At 39.1% G+C, this 16,348-nt stretch overlaps 1 protein-coding gene across 4 annotated transcripts in view; it reads left to right on the forward strand.

Moving 5' to 3' along the window:
- The first annotated feature begins 15,311 nt into the window (after window positions 1-15,311).
- The window catches only part of RSPO2 (R-spondin 2), a 193,451-nt gene continuing 192,414 nt past the window's right edge, over window positions 15,312-16,348 (forward strand). For 3 of the 4 annotated variants that reach the window (XM_049854305.1, XM_049854308.1, XM_049854307.1), the window contains exon 1: window positions 15,536-16,086. The gene's annotated coding sequence lies outside the window, so the exon portion shown is untranslated. Of the gene's footprint in view, window positions 15,332-15,535; window positions 16,087-16,348 lie in introns of those variants that run through there. The other variant, XM_049854306.1, reaches the window with a different exon arrangement.

Consider the following 16,348-nt stretch of genomic DNA (forward strand, 5'->3'; position numbering starts at 1 on the left):
CCTTGGAGAAATAACTGATTCTAGTGCAGAAACGGGATATACAAGATGAATCTGGAGGTTGTGCCATAAAGTAAAAATATACTCAAAGGATTCTGAGAACACGCCAAAAGGACATAGAAGCCAGCGTAAGAGCTCCCATTGGCCAGATCTGGAACACATTGAGCCTCAAAATAAATGCAGTAATAGAATACAATCCATTCAACAAAATCAGAGTCCATGGGATTATACAGATATAAATAAATAAAGAAGAGAAATCTCATCTGTACAGTTGAATGACAGTAAATGTAGAAGAAATAATGGAGTTAGAAAATCACCATTTGGCAACCAACAGAGTATAAATTGATTAGACAAGTATCATCAATGCATGCCAAAACTAGTGGGTAAATGTTTGATGAGGAAAAGACTATTTACATAGTTTAAAAGGGTTTCCCACAAATTAATTACTAATTTCAAAGGGAAACCTGACAGACAACACATTAACCAAGTAATGGGACAAACTGACATCATGTTCCTCTTGATATGATGCCCTGAGAAGGCTACAGCATCACTTCTATAGTATTTCTCCTAAAAAACGTAACTTCCAAATTATGAGGAAACATCTGACAAATCCAAACTGCAGGAAATTCAACAAAATAGTCTGTATTCTTCAAACATGTTCAGGTCATGAAAGACAAAGAAAGGCTGAAGAACAGTTCCAGGTTAAGAGGGGACAAAGAGATGTGACTACTAAATGCAGTATGTGATTCAGGCTTTAATCCTGGTCTTGGGAACAAGTATCTACAAAGGACGTATCGGATAATACAGAACATCTGAATATGGACTATAGATTAGATAATATTGTATCAGTGTTAAATTTCTTAATTTTGATCGTATTGGAATTGTGTAAGTGAATGTTGTTGTTCTCAAGAAGTATACACTGAAGTACTTAAGAGTAACAGATTATGTCTAAAACTTACTAGTCAATGACTCAGAAGAAAGTATGCATAGCAATAGAGACAGAATGAAGGGTAACGCAAATGCAGTAAAATTTAAGTAATTTGTGGTAATTGGAAAAAAGTGAGAGTTTTTTGAAAGTATATCAAAATAAAGAGTACAAAAAATAAACACTTGGGGGAAACAAAAGATAATCTCTTGTTTATTTACTTTTTATTGTTTATCCCTTCCTGACTGGAATGTAATCTCCATAAGGCCAAAAATCTTGCCTTCCTTGTTCACTGTTGTATCTTCAGCATCCAGAATGGTATAAATATATAGGACTTCAATAAATATTAACTGAATGAATAGAAGAGAAACAAATGAAGACAAATAGCAATAAACAGACTCTCATGCCTCTAATTTTGCTCTTCCCAGAAATCTGACTAAATCTAAAATATTTTTTTCAAAATTGGGAAAATCTACAAGGCAAAGAAGTATAAAAGAGAAAACATCAATCTCCCACCACCAACTTTCCCTGTTCCTCCAACAGTCAGAACTTTACCCTCTAGGCAGAATATCAGAAAACTTTTCTCTGGGAAATTTAACTAGCCTCAGTGAAAATTAAATAAATGATTATTTGATTCCTCCAACAAATATTTCAGTGTTTTTTTTTACAGTCCATCTTTACCATATAATAAAACTCAAGCTAGCAAACATCTCCCAAGTGCCCAGAGTTTATAAATCAGCTTTTTAGCCTCTCAATTTTAAATATAAGCAAACATACAAGAATCACCAAATTTTAAGAAAAGCCTCAAACGTGAAAAATAAAGATCAGAAAAAAAACACAGAGAAAAGCAACTTGGAATAAACAGAGACTATATACAGACAGAAGAACTGATATATTCAAACTGTGGCATTGGCAAAGAATATTGAATATATTGTGGGCTGCCAAAAAAGAACTAAAAATCAGTCTTGCAAGACATACAACCAGAATATTCTTTAGAAGTGAGGGCGGCAAGACTCTGACTCACTTACTTTGGACATGTCATCAGGAAAGACCAATTGCTAGAAAAGGACATCATATTTAGTGAAGTAGAGGGCCAGTGAAAAGGAAGGAAACCCTCAATAAGATGAATTGACAAAATAGCCTCAATAATGGATTCAAATATATCAACATTCATGAAGATGGAGCAGGACTGGGCAATGTTTCATTCTGTTGTACTTAAGGTCATCATGTATTGGAGTTGACTTAATGGCAACTAATAACAACAACAAATGTAAAGAAATTTTATAAAGAAAAAAAGAACTCTTTGAATGAAAAGACAAACAAAACGAAGCATGAAAAGAGCAATGGAAAACTCATTGAAAGACTTGGAAATAAAGTTGAGGGAAGCTTCCAGAAAGTAGACAGCAAAAGATTAAGAGATGGAAAATAGGGGAGACAATGTAGAGGAAATCCGAGGACCAGGCTAGGATGTCCAATATTTAAACAACAGGTGTTCCAAAAAAGGAGGGCAAATGTAGTGGAGAAAATCATCTACAAAATAACTCAAAAATATTTACAGAACGGATGAACATAAATTTTTAGGTTAAAACCACCAAAAACTCATCAAAATGAAGGGAGACCCACACCAAAGTACTTTCAGTGAGATGTTAGGCCTTCAAGCTTCTGGAAGTGGGAGGCAGACAGGTACGTAAAAACAATCAGTAGCCAGAATCACTTTGGGCTTCTAAAAAGCAACACTGAAAGGTAAAAGGTAATGGAGTAGCATCTTCAAAATACTAAAGGAAAACGATATCAAATATAGAATTTTATACCCAGCCAAACAATCAATTATGGGTATAGATTAGAGACATTTTTAGACATGCAAAGTCTCCAAAAATTTACCCATACCCAATTTTTTTCAGGAAACTGTTAGACAATGTCATCCATCACAACTAATGGTTTACTGGAAAAGAGGGAGATATAAGATACAGGAAATAAAAAATCCACCATAGATGAGAGGAGGAGGGAATCCCCAGGAAGATGGTGAAGGGACAAAGATTGACATTTGTGTATCAAGCACACAAGATAATGAATCTAGCTGAAGCATTCCACAAGCCTTCAAGAAGGACTTTAAGAGGATGAACTTGATAGACTACTCAGTATGAATGAACATATTAAGTGGTGATTCAGATGACTAGAAGGGAGTTTGGTGTTGAATTTCTGAAACGTTTCAGAAAACTATGCAAATGAGAAAACAAGGTAATTAGTTTCACTCTAAAGAAAACAAAAAGTTGCAGGGGAAACTAACAGCAGTAAAAGTTTACTACGTGACTCAGCAGTAAATAACATATTTAGGCATCATAACATAAACACAATATCGATCTAACAAAAATTCTATATAACCATATTTGAAAGATTGGAGGGTGATATGTAGGGAAGAAACAGGCAAAAAAAGGAAACTAAATTCTCATCTTTTACCGTAAAAAAATGATATGTTAGACAGTAGAAGTGAAAAAATATTGCTATATATATATACACACACACATATACATACATATTTGTATAACCAAAAAAAAAAACCTTTTGCCACTGAGTCCATTCTGACTCACAGTGACCCTATAGGACAGAGTAGAACCGCCCCATAGAGTTTCTGAGGAGCGGCTGGTGGATTCAAACTGCCAACCTTGTGGTTAGCAGCTGTAGCTCTTAACTACCGCACTACCAGGGCTCCATATATATATGTATGTGTGTGCATATACATATATATGTACATGTATGTGTATTTATGTATATGTATGTATGTATTCATATCGCATCAAGCTAGAAATACTTGCAACTGCTACAATCTGTGTTTCTGCAACTGGGCATGTGATTATAGCTGGTATTTATAACTTCGTTTTCCCTCATTATTACCTAAGACTGAAATAGATGGACAGCCTACTAAAACCTTAATTGATTTGTCTAAATAGAAAAACTTTAGGTCTGGTTTACTACTTGAATCACTGCACTAAGTAAGGGCAAAACAGGTAAATCTCACCTCTGTTGCCAGATGAGTGGTAAGGATCAGTATGAATCCAACCTCAAAAGGTGGAGATTGAGCCAGTTCTCACATTCCCACTTCTTCATCCTCATTGCTAGCCTCCCACTCAAGTGGCACTTTATCTTTGACCCTAACCACTGGAGATGGGTCACAGCTCACAAGTTAAATGGACACCATCCTTCAGGCCAGCTGCCCACACAGCCCTTCTCTGACCCCAGGTACCTGGAGCTAGGTCAGAGCTTACAAGTTAAAAAGGACACAGTCCTTCAGACTGCCTAATAGGCAGACATCAGCCCCTACTGACTCTCACTGCTCCTTTGGGTTTGATAATTCACTAGAACTACTCACAGAACCCCCCAGAGAGTATACCATACCTACTACTGCAGATTTACTACAACCAAAAAAGATATAAACGAAGGGACACATAGGGTGAGGTCTGAGAAGGGTCCCAGTGGGAAGCTTCCATGTCCCAGGGATGGACAACCCTCTGGAGAGCAGATATTCTCCCAACCAGGCAACTCATCTGAATCTTAGTGTTCTAAGCTCTTATCAGCCTCCCTACTGGCCATGATAGAGTACATCATGCCTAGTTAATGTTGGGCCACCAAGTGGTCCTTTTTGGTATGGTAAGCCCCCATTCATTAGCCTCAGGTGTAGTCCAGTTCTCTGGAACCCAGAACAAAGGCCAAATTGCTTTCTGTACCTCAAAGTCAACACAAAAGAAAGTCAAAGTCCCTAACCTCCAAACGTGGGTCAGATCAGATCCAGAGGAGGTCAGATATCTTGAGCAAGGACTCTGCACTATTTCTCCTAGCCTTCACCAATAGGACCTAGAGCCATTTACTCAGATTATTGTGTACTGAGAACCTGGAAATAACCAGCCTTCTTCGGGATTACTGGACACTAACTCTGAACTGACACTAATTTCTTTTTTTTAAAGGTAATAATGTAGTAATATAAATGTTCATGATGTAATATTAAGTTTTAAAATCAGGTTACAAAACATTATATAAAAAGAATGCTCTTTTTGTGAAATACACATTTCTTTACAATTTATGTTATTCTACAATGAATAAGTACCACTTACACATGCTCCCCCTCCCCTTTGGCAACCAATGATGTGTTTACTGTCCTTTTTCAAGGCTGTCATATAAATGAAATCATAAAGTATATAGCCTTTTGAATCTCTGACTTCTTTAACATACCAAATGCTTTTAAGATTCATCCACGTTGTTGCATGTATCAAAAGTCTGTTCCTTTCTTGTGTTGAATGGTATTCCATTACATGGATGTACGCAGGCATTGCATTGTTTCTAATTTTGTGATTATGAATAAAACTGCTACAAATATTCATATACAAGTTTCCATGTGGATATGTGTCATTATTCCTTTTTATTTTTATTGTGCTTTAGCTGAAAGTTTATAGAGCAAAATTTGTTTCCCATTCAATCGTTTGTATATAAAGTGTTTCATGACTTTGGTTTCTTTCTGTACAATGGGTCAGTACTCTCCCCATTTCTGCCCTGGTTTCCCCATTTTCTTTTGTCCTGATTATCTATCTCTTCCTGCCTTCTCATCATTATAATTGATTGTTCTAAGGAGTATGTTCCTCTTGAGTGTTACTGTTTATCTTATGCGCTTGTCTATTGTTTTGCTGGGAGGTGGTCTCTGGGAATGGCTTCATTTCCAGGTCAGAAGCATGTCTTAGGGCCATAGTCTCGGGGGTTCCTCTTGTCTTTGTCAGACCAGCAAGCCCTGTCATGTTTTGTAAATTTGATTTTTTTTGTTCTAAAGTTTTCTCCCTCCCTGTCCAGGACCCTTGGTTGTGATCCCAGTCAGAGCAGTGGCAATGGTAGCTGAGCACCGTCTAGTTCTTCTGGTCTTGGGGTTGTGTAATCTGTGGTTCATGTGGTCCATTAGTCCTTCAGAATAATTGCTCCCTTGAGTCTTTGGTCTTCTTCACTCTCCCTTGCTCCAGAAAGGAAGTGGCAATAGTTGTATATTAGATGGCTGTTCGCACGCTTTTAAGATCCCAGACACTACTCACTGAAGTAGGATGCAGAACACTGACTTTATGTTCTATGTTGTGACACTAATTTCTTGACATCCAAAATGCCTTTGTGGTCCTCCAGAGCAGGGGGCTTATGAAGATTGAGTGATTAATGAAGTTTTGGTTTGGGTCCATTTTCCAGTGGGCCTAGTGGGGTTCCCAATCCAATATCATGCTTACTTCCCCAGTTCAGGAATGAATAGCTAGCCTATACATACTTAGCAATAGAAGAACCCCCACATTGGTTCTCTGATCTCTCTCTATATTTTTTCTATTATCATATTTTATTCTCCACATTGTTCCAAAGTTACAGTGGCTTACAGAGATACATGGCTTACAGAGATACATATAATACTACAGAGTAAAATAAATGAAAAATAGGTGAGAAAAACATGACAAAGAGGTAATATGGGTAAAAACATAAAATCAAGCAAGAAACCAGATTAGTACTTAAGGTACATGCAATAAAGTCTTATACACTTGCTGAGAGTGAGCCATAAATTTGCTCTTGAACAGTAAGACAATTCATTGAAGACAAACCCATTGCTTAGAAGACGTATGCCTACTTTAAGTTCTGGGGAGGGTATTTCCTGCTCTTGGGGAGTACCAAAACCACAAACATAGTGAAAACAGGCATTCTATCCACATTAATGAAAATTGAGCCTAATTCTTAAAATAGCTGTGAATTTTTATGTACCTCCTGTTTTTAACGGGGTGTAGTTTAGTGACACTTCCTTCCAGCAATCACATTCACACAAAAAAGAATGTAAACGACACACACTAGTTCAAAAGAGTTCAAGGCACGCAAGATTAAAAAAGGGAAATAATTTTAAAACTTTATGTCAAATCTGGAGTTTTCTCTTTTGAGCTGATCTGAGTTGGACTTCCTTTGAAGTCAACAAAACTGCCTCCTGGATCTCTTCCATGGGGAGGAAGAGCAAATCGAGAATTTTGCCTTATCACATCAGTCTACAGAAGAGGTCTCAAGAGGCAGAACATAGCATTAACATTCGGAGGAGTCAAATATTTACACATTTTTCAAATGTTAAATAAATGATTACGATGTTGCCCTTTAAAACAACAAATTAGCCAGGATAAGGACTGGTCAGTGACCTTGTTGAAGATCTTTCATAGTAATTAATTACTTCATTCAAAATATTATAAATGAACATAGGCAATCACATGCAACTAGCGAAGTAGACATTCTGCTTATATTTAACAGGAAGAAAATTATACTATCAAGATTGACACAATGGCAAAAAATGCCATAATTTGTTCCAAAATAATTAAAGGATAAATTCTAGACTAGAAGTGTGAGTATAACATCAGCCAACATCAACAATGAATAAAAAGATTGTGGGAAACTTCGAGACTATGAATATCTGATAAAAGGTAAAGAACACTAAATCAATTAGCTAATGAAAATGAGAGTCAGTGCCAAAATCAACCAAATCTTTGAATATAAATACTAACTTAGGAAAGATTCGGGAAAATTCTAATCTATTATACTGTAGCCTGTTATACTGTGCTACTAAATACGGGGCAATGTGGGCCCCTCCCACCTCCATTGCTAACTGTGTGGTCAGGCTCAGCATGAATCCAGTTCCCACCTGGAAATAGATTCTGTTCTCACTTTCCCACTTCTTTATCCTCATGCCAGCCCCTTCAGTGGTACACACTCTTGCCTCTGGTGACTCCAGTCACCTGGACGTAGGTTGGAGACTCATCAGTTAAAGGGACACTGCTTCTTTTAGATGGCCGAATAGGCAGATGCTAGCTACAAGCTAGTGGAGTCCACATCATGCCCCAACATTCTACCTTGCTGGACAGAGATTCAGGCCTGGTTTCCCACTACCCCTTCAGGATGCTAGTCACAAGTTCAGGGGTCCCCATTAACTTCTGACATGCTGGATTCTACTATCCCTATGGGTTTGATAATTCCTTGGAGTAACTCACACAATTCACAGAGCATCATCTATACTTACAGTTACCTATTTATTACAACCAAAAGGATACAAATGATGAGACTTCTGGGAGGGGTCCCAGAATGGAGCTGCTGTGCCTGAGGGGATGTGCTTACCCTTCCTAGGACAAATGTTTGGTCTCTCCAACTCAGAAGCTCCACCTGAGTCCCTGGGATTGGGGCTCCCAAGCAGTCCATGTGCTCATTGATAGATTACACCATGTCTCAGGAGGTTTAGTCACTATTAATCACTCGGGTTAGCCCTCTTGGGCTGGCCATCCCACCCTCACTGGCCTCTGGTGTGGTTCAGCTGGAAACTCTGGTGGCGTAGTGGTGAAGTGCTATGTCTGCTAACCATAAAGTTCGGCAGTTCAAATCCACCAGGCGCTCCTTGGAAGCTCTATGGGGCAGTCCTACTCTGTCCTATACGGTCGCTATGAGTTGGAATCGACTCGATGGCAGTGGGTTTGGTTTTTGGTTTGGTGGTTCAGATATCAGGAACGGGGGGAAAGGCCAAATTGCTTACCACAAGGAGGTTCCACACCTCATGTATACAGTCATAAAATCACTAGCATCCTATGGTTTTCAACACTGAAAAAATGTATTAGAAAACTCCCAAATGAAAAATTTTAAAAATAGCATCGAAAGGGCACAAAAGCTATAAAAGACAAGACTGACAAATTTAACTACGTAAAGTTTCTGCATAGTAATAGACATCGAAAGCAAAGTTGAGACAAATCATAAACGGGAAAATATTTGCAACTCAAATCACGAAAGATAACATCTATAAAAAAATTTTTTTTATATCTATATATTTTACATAGCAAAAAGAAATTCCCAAGGATACAGCAAAAAAAGAGGCAAATGATATCTTCGGAAAGGTCATGGTAAAGGAAAATATTAATATTAAAGATGTATAATTACATTTAAAAGAAAATACAAGTTTAAGCTTTATTAAGATACCACTTTTTGCCTAGGAGTTTCAAAGATCAAAAACTGTTGGCCAACATATAAGGAAACAGGCACTCTCATACACTGTAATTTGATAGAACCTCTGTGGAAGGCAATTTGATATCTATATCTGTATCTCTCTATCTATATATATTCCAACTGTTTGATCCAACTTTTCTATCTTTAGAAATTTATAATACAGACAAAAGTGAAATGACCCAGTCTGTTAGCAGAAGCATTGGTTACAACAACAACAACAAAATGAAAAGGAACTAACCGTCTATCAGTATGGAACTGGTCAAACACATTAGAAGACATCAATATAATCAAAAATGAGATATGTGATTGTAAAATTGAAGAGGGACGCTCTTTCTGAAATCATGCAGAATGAACTCCAAGATATATGAAAATAAAACAAAAAAACAAAGCACAGATTAGAGAATACTGTGTTCTGTTTGTGTAAAAGAGAAGGAAGATTATACACACACATGCACACGCTTGACAAGCACAAAATATTTTTGGAAGTCTAGTCAAAATCAGGAAAGTTATACACAAATAACATTGATTATCTCTGAAAACTGGATGGCTGTGGGAGAGAGGTAGAAGACTTTTCTCTCTATGCCGTTTAAAAAAATACTGTTTTTAGAGAAAATTTACATAGCAAATTAGGTTCTCATTTAACAGTTTTTATACACATTATTCAGAAACCCTGGTGGCGTAGTGGTTAAGTGCTACAGCTAGCTAACCAAAGGGTCGGCAGTTCGAATCTGCCAGGCACTCTTTGGAAACCCTGTGGGGCAGTTCTACTCTGTCCTGTAGGGTCGCTATGAGTCGGAATCAACTCGACGGCACTGGGTTTGGTTTGGTTTTTTGGTTTGCACTGCAGCTTCCAAAAGAAAAAAAAAAATCGCCATCAACTCAATTCTGACTCAAAGCAACGCTATATGACAGAGCATAACTGCCTCATAAGGTTTCCAAGGAGCAGCTGGTGGATTTGAACTGCCAACCTTTCGGTTACAGCTGAGCTTTTAACCACTATGCCACCAGGGCTATATATATAAGCATACGTATCTACCTTTTTTTTTTTTTTTATCTACCTATGTAACCACGCACATATGTGTTGGTTGTTATTACTGTTGTTGCAAAATTGTGTTGTGGCTTTTACCAAAATTATCCCTTATTCTTGTGTATTTCTTAGTGTCATCTTTTATCTTGGTCAAGTTGTGATGACTTTACCCTTATTCGGTATTGCCTCACCTATCACCAAAACTAACAAGTGTCTACTTTCTAGAAAGTGATTTCCCCTCCTTCCCCCTCCCATCCCTGGTAACCACCAAGGGATGTTATTTTCTTTATGTATATGTATTCTTTCTTTTATAATAATGGGATCATACAGTATTTGTCATTTTGTGATTGACTTATCTAACCCAGTATAATGTCTTACAGGTTCATCCACGTTATAGCATATTCTGAGAATGCTGCTTAGCATCCCATTACGTGTGTGTACCCCACAGTTTATCCATTCATCTGTTAATTGGCAGTTAGGTTGTTTCCATCTTTTTGCTCTTGTGAATAATCCTCAAATGAACATAGATGTACATACACGTTCATGTCAGTAGTTGTAATTCTCTAGAGTATATACCTAGGAGTACAATTGTTGGATCATAGGGTACTTCTATTTCTAGCTTCATGAGAAACCACCATACCGTTTTCCATGGTAGTTGAACCCATTTACAAACCTACCTACAGTGGAGTAGGTTTCCAAACTCCCTGCAGCCTTGTCAGCATTTGCTGTTTTCTTTTTTTTTTGGTCAGTGTCATTTTTGCATGGGTGAGATGGGATCTTACTGTAGCTTTGATTTGCAACTCTCTAATGGCTAATGATTGCAAGCATCTTTTCATGTGTTTGTTGGCCACTTGAATGTCCTCTTTCATGAAGTGTTTGTTCATGTCCTTTGTTCATTTTTAATTGGGTTGTTTGTCTTTTTCTTGTTGAGATGTTGAAGTTTTCTCCATATTTTAGAGATTAGACCTTTATCAGATATATCATTCCCAAAGATTTTTTTTTCCCAATCTGTAGGCTGTCTTTTTACTCTTTTGATCAACTTTTTTGATGAGAATAAGTATTTAATTTTTAGGAGGTCCTCGTTATCTAACTTGTCTTTGTTGCTCATGCATTTGTTGTGTTTGGTAATCTATTACTGAAAAAAATTAGATCTCAAAGTTTTGTCCCTATATTACCTTTCCAGGAACTTTATGGTTTTGGCTTTAACATTTAGGTCTTTGATCCATTTTGAGTTAGTTTTTGTGTATGGTGTTAGGTATGGATGCTGTTTTATTTTTCTTTAAATATCCAGTTTTGCCAGCACCATTTGTTAAAGAGACTGCATCTTCCCCATTGAATGGGCTTTGACCCCTAGTCGAAAATCAAGCAAGCACATTCCTGGGTTCTTGAAATCAAGAGAAATATTCAGTGAATGGCAAAAAAAGGTGTGTGTTATCAACAAATTAGCCCCAAAGAAGCCCCACAGATGCATGGATTTGTTTCTAGGTTCTCAATTCTATTCCATTGATCTATGTGTCTGTCATTGAACAAGTACCAGGCTGATTATTGTAGCTGTATAGTACACTTTGAGATTGGAGAGTGTAAGGCCTCCTACTTTTTGGTTCTTCTTTAATATTGCTTTGGCTATCTGGGGTCACTTTCCTTCCCTTATAAAGTTGGCGATACGTGTTTCCATTTCAGTAAAGAATGTTGTTGGAATTTGAGTTGGTATTGTATTTTATCTATAGATCACTTTCAGTAGTATTGACATTTTCACAATGTTAAGTCTTCCAATCCATGGGCATAGAATGTTTTTCCATTTATGAAGGCCACTTTTAGTTTCCCGCAGTAGTGTTTTATAGTTTTCATTTTATAGGTCTTTTACATCCCTGGCTAGGTTTATTCCTAGGTATTTTATCCTTTTGGGGGCTACTGTAAATGGTACTGTTTCCTTTATTTCCTTTTCAGAGTTCTCCTTGTTAGTGTAAAGGAACCCAACTGATTTTTGTGTGTTGATCTTGTACCCTGTCACTTTGCTGAATCCTTCTATTAGATTCAGTTGCTTTCTTGTGGAGTCTCTGGGATTTTCTATGTAAAGAATCGTGTCATCTGCAAATAGACTTTGTATACCCTTTTGTAAGGATCGAATTTTGAACTGTATGAAAGCATTACAGCTTGGAAAAAGAGTGAAATGGAAAGGACGCCTCCCATCTATAACATTCTCTACTATCCTCAATTAACCTTCTCTACTTTTTTTTTTTTTTTTTTTACTATCATTGAGTTTTATGGAGTCTACTTCATCACTCTACTTCCCTGTAAACAAACATCAGGCAAGTGTCTATTTACAAAGCTAGTATCTGAAAATATCATCTCTAAACTCAGGTTACAGAAAAAGTCCATCAAGTTCCAAAATGAAGAAACTGTGATCTCTGAGCCTCAACAACAACACATTCATAGTTTAGAAATGAAAAGAAGCAGAAATATGGGATTAAAGTTAATGATAGTTTAGGATCTGCTAGGGTTATATTTTTTAGTAGCAAGCACATTCCTGGGTTCTTGAAATCAAGAGAAATATTCAGTGAATGGCAAAAAAAGGTGTGTGTTATCAACAAATTAGCCCCAAAGAAGTGTCAAACTCTAACTAAGCACCCCCAAAACTAACTGTGACTTAAATTTTTTAGTTTCAGTGGTGTCCTTTAAAAAGGCAGGGACAAACCAGGAGTGAGTACATGAAAAACGGAATCAGGAATCTTTCATTTTTCCAGAACATATTCTTGTTTTATTAATCTGTTATGCATGCCTTTGTAATGCGCTCAAATCACTTATGATTGTCATGTATGCTTTCCGTATCCCCATATGTATGAGTCACTTATAATGTGAAGTCAGAAACAGAGGATTTCTGAACTTAGAAATCTCTAAGATAGCCACGCACCTGCATGCTGTGATTAAAGAAATGTAGCTTCCAGCTAAATTCTTGTACGGTGGCCATGAGGTATAAGTATGTCATAAACAACCCCCTTAATGTCTAATCTTGAAGAAAGATTCAACACTACACCACATGGCCACCTGGAAGAAACAATGGAACACATTAGTCTTCATTAAGCAGGGCATTAAACACCCAGTGCTGTCGAGTTGATTCCAACTCATAGCGACTCTATAGGACAGAGTAGAACTGCCCCATAGAGTTTCCAATGAGCGCCTGGCAGATTTGAACTGCTGACCCTTTGGTTAGCAGCCATAGCACTTAACCACTACGCCACCAGGGTTTACCTGGCCCTTATTGTGTGAAGCCAAGGTGAGAAAATCACATATAAACTCTGAATTTCTGCTCGCTTACTGAGCGATGACAGCAGCAAAAGGTCTGACTCTCACTCTTCTCTAAAGGCTGAGAGCCTGCTGAGATACTGCCTATCTTATCCAACCTCAGGCCCTAGCTATGGAGGGCCTCCTCTGAGTCTGAGGTGTGGTCAAGCCTTCCTCTCAAAACAATTCATTCAGGAAATCTAAAGATTCAGATTCTAATCACTGAATTAACATTGTAATTGTTAATTGAGATCTTGTGTGCGATGCCATGATTACCTTGCAATAAACTAAATGAACTTATGAACGACAAACTTCAGCATTTCTTTTTTTATTCTTAAGATAAAGTCTTCCAGGGCATAACTGTATTAACCAATCTTCCACAGAAGTGGTGTTATTAAAAGCTTTTTCTATGAACTGGGCCTAGGGGTTCACTAAACTGGACAAGACATCTGGTTTAAAAAAAAAAACAAACAAACTGTACAACCCAAATGATTAAAATTTTGGGAAGTTATCTTTGATGACAAAAGGCTGAAAGTTGTCTATGGTTTAAATAAGAATGACAGAAGCTAAGTGTCATATTTCCACATGGAAAAGCCTTCACTGATGAATTTGTCCTGACATTGGTTAGACTTGACAGCAAACTTCCTGACAGAAAGAGAAAATTGATTGTAAACTAGAACATAGTAAAGGGGAAAGGAACCTTGGTCTAAGTTCCTGAAAATAGTGCTGAAGAAACTGAGACATTTAATGATAGAGCTGAATTTGCTTGGTCTGTGCTTATTTTTGCCTTTCAATATCTTAAAGGACACTGATAATCTTTGATTTTGAATGGATCTCAAAACTGTATATGAAAGCAGGAGGCTTATGTAGAGAGGACTTTTTTTCTCCTGTGGATTTAATTCTTTTATAAGTGTAATAAACTTTGTGTGTACCTGTGTGTTCAGGGGAAGTAGTATTATGATGCTGGGGGAGGGTATTCACTGAGGTATCAAGTCATGCAAATGTGCTGGTCTACTCCATTGACTGAAAAGTGTAAAATCAACTCCAAATTCTGTGATAAAAATTAAGGGTCCAGAAAGCAGAGCAACAGATAGTTTCTGCACTGTGTTTTGTGCACTCTGGGCCCAGTCTCTGGGGCTGAATTTTCTTATCTATGAAATGGGACCAATAACTTCATCTCAGGTTTACTTGGGTGTACTCAGGCATGCATAAAGGAAAGACACCAAAATTGTTGTACATAATTGTTGTTATGTAACAGTAAGGTTTGTAAAATAGTATTGATAAACAATAATGGGATAGTCAATAAACATGATTATTCTAATATTGATTCTTATTATTTCTATATAATTGCCTCAAGTGGCCAAATTTATGAACATCTTCTGAAACTGGAGGTATAGAAAAAGGAATTTAAATAGTACAACATGCTGACATAATATGAGGATATTTACAGAAGCATTTTAGGCCATCGTTAGCAGTATAAATTCTTACCTTTTATCTAAGGAGCAAATACACTCTTTCTGCAGTCATGGATGCAGGAGATTTCACCAGACAGAAATTGGGTAGCGTCAAGTACATTTAATGTAATTAAAAAGAGTATTTCTCCATTCTCAAGGCACCTAAAGTTTAACGCATGGGTTGGGGGAGAGCAGTGGGGAAGGAGGAGGGATAGGAATGAGAAATGCTTCAGAGCAAAGTGGGCTTTTCTTTAAAGAAGCAAAGCCTCAATTCCTTTCGGAATGCAAGCAAAGGATCACACGGTTTTTAAAAGTTTTCCTGGGACAGAAACAAAGTTAAGAAATAACACTTTTGAGGATAAGCAAAAGCTGTTGGAAGTCCGCTTTTCACTCCCTAAACTGAGAGCGTGCTCTTATCTCAGCCTTGATAACAAATCTCCCTATAAAACAAAGCGCCAAGATGTAAATGAAAAAGTGGCAGGGGTGTGGCATCTTTCCGGAGGCGGCTCATGTTTAATCTCTGCCTGTCAGAAGCAGCAGCCCTGGCCTGGAGCTCTGGAAGGAAGATCTCAGAGAAGCCGCCTGTCAGTCAGTGAGATCCCCCTACAGGAAAGTGGCGCTGAGGTTGGTAACTGACCCTCGAGCGTCTAAGAGGGTGCCTTGTGCGTGAAGACATCGAGTCTCCAGGACCAGCAAGGACAGGGGGCGCCCCCACTCCAGCTACTCTTCAGTTTAGCCCCCTCCTCCTGGAAAGCCCAGCGGGGATTCGCCTGGGGTTAGGTTCGCTACAGGCGGTCAGCGTTCTTTAGGACCTCAGGGAAACCCGAGCGTTCCTGGCTTTAGGACCCAGGAACTCCGCGGCAGCTTAGATTTAGATGCCTAGGACCACAGCACCACCTACTTATAGAAGCATCCCGAGCCTCAGCCGGTCCGCATCTCCATCGGCAATTGCGCTTGCCACAGCCCCTCGGCTTCTCGGGAGCGTTGTCTCCCCCAGCTTGGAAAGACAGAGACCTTGACGTTAGCCGTGAAGTGGAAAGAGGCCGGGAAACGGCGGGATTGGCTAGGGACGCAGAGAGTGAGAGCGGGCGAGCCCCTCGCTGGGTTCGGACTCACCGGCTGGGACGCAGCATCCCAGTGGCTGCAGACGCACCCGCCCAGTCCTCGCCGCGCTCCTGACAGGCGCCGCCGGCCCTGCGGACCCTCCGCGCACGCCCACCCCGCAGCAGTCGCGGGAATCCCGGAGCTGCCAGGCGCTATCCGTGCGTCTCGCCAAACTTTTCCACAGCCCACGTGCTAGTTAGGCAGCTCGCCTCCCGAGCCCGAAATGGAGCGCAGCGCCTAGGCACGCCGCGCCACCGGAGACGTACGTGTGCACGGTAGGCGACCCGCGCCCGGCCGCCGCTGCGACGCTCAGGGACCCCACCGTGGGGCCCCAAGGGCCGAAGTGAGCTCCTTTAATCCTGAGCCCTCGGTGCCTTGGAGTTCTTTCCTTCCCCCGGAGCGCCCGCCAATGCCACTTACCCGGGTTAGAGTTTAGGGCTCGGGAGAGGTTGCTAATTCACTGATTGTAATCACCTTCCTCTCCAAGTCGCCCGCAGCTGTACGGTGAATTAAACCGCTCCCCGGCTGGTGACAGGC

Source organism: Elephas maximus, chromosome 15, assembly GCF_024166365.1.
Source record: "Elephas maximus indicus isolate mEleMax1 chromosome 15, mEleMax1 primary haplotype, whole genome shotgun sequence".
NCBI lineage: Eukaryota > Metazoa > Chordata > Mammalia > Proboscidea > Elephantidae > Elephas > Elephas maximus.